We start from the raw sequence: 1,123 nt of genomic DNA on the forward strand, positions 1-1,123 counted from the left end.
TCTTTTATTAAGAATAAACTAGTAATTTTAACAAGCCTACGATGCAAGAAGAAAAAAGAGAGGTACAGAAAGAAGAAAGGTCCTGAGAACATCAAGCCCAACCACTCTCCAAATATTTCATCAGATCGTGGGCTCCATATGAAAGTGCAAGAATTTTATCAGTAATGGCTTTTTGTCTTTTCTTTTTCTCTACTCACTTCTAATTTTGATAATATTTTTCATAATAACCTTATTACCGAAAGCAATTTCGTTTAGGAAAAAAAAATAAATTTAAAATTATAAAATAATTTGAGAAATTTAAATCGTGATATTCAATCAAAATGGACAAAGAAATAAACCTGCAATGTGTAGGATATCTGAGATTAAAAATTCCGACCTGCCGGATTCGAACCAGCGACCTAAGGATATCTGAGATTTCAACCACTACAGTCCTCCGCTCTACCAACTGAGCTAAGGTCGGTTTGCTAATAATACCGCATTATAAGCTATTTAATTAGGAATTGATGTTTTAGTAATTTTGCTTTTTGAAAGAGATAGTGAGGTCTCTAGAAAAACGAAAAAGCAAAAGAAATGATAGTGACACTCAAATTATGATGGGAAAGTCCCATTGTTCATTTTATTCTCATCCTTGATCTCAAAACCAGGATAATTTTCACTTAGTTCTTGATATTTTTCTTCAGCTTTAATCAATAAAAAAAATTAGATATCAACAACCCACTAATATAAATATGTAGATAGGCATTAAATACTGTTATTATTATTATTATTATTAATTACACAAAATAAGGATCTATGAACGAATGAAATGACAGTAGTACAAGAAAATTTCTCTTCTTAATGTAGTTCATATACTTGCTTTTATTTTGGATAGGTGGGAGAACTCTTTTCCTTAAAAATGTTGTGCATGGACGCGCATATATAGCATTGATCATATAGCTGGATTAACTTTTTTGTTTTCGGAAGCACAGATAATATTTATCGAAGAATTTTAATAAATAATTTAAAAATTAAAAGTAATATATTAAATTAAATATATTTTTAATGTAAATTACTAAAACTTAATTTTTATCAGTTATAGACGAATTTCTTTCACTATTAGGCTTTACAAGAGTTTTCAAAACCA

At 28.7% G+C, this 1,123-nt stretch overlaps 1 non-coding gene across 1 annotated transcript; it reads right to left on the minus strand.

Moving 5' to 3' along the window:
• Positions 1-370: 370 nt before the first annotated feature.
• TRNAY-GUA (transfer RNA tyrosine (anticodon GUA)) lies at positions 371-460 on the minus strand. The gene is given in 2 exon segments: positions 371-406; positions 424-460. It is a non-coding gene; the product is annotated as a tRNA-Tyr (tRNA).
• Between the last annotated feature and the right edge of the window lie 663 nt (positions 461-1,123).

This window comes from Vigna angularis, chromosome 5 (genome assembly GCF_016808095.1).
Source record: "Vigna angularis cultivar LongXiaoDou No.4 chromosome 5, ASM1680809v1, whole genome shotgun sequence".
Classification (NCBI taxonomy): Eukaryota; Viridiplantae; Streptophyta; class Magnoliopsida; order Fabales; family Fabaceae; genus Vigna; species Vigna angularis.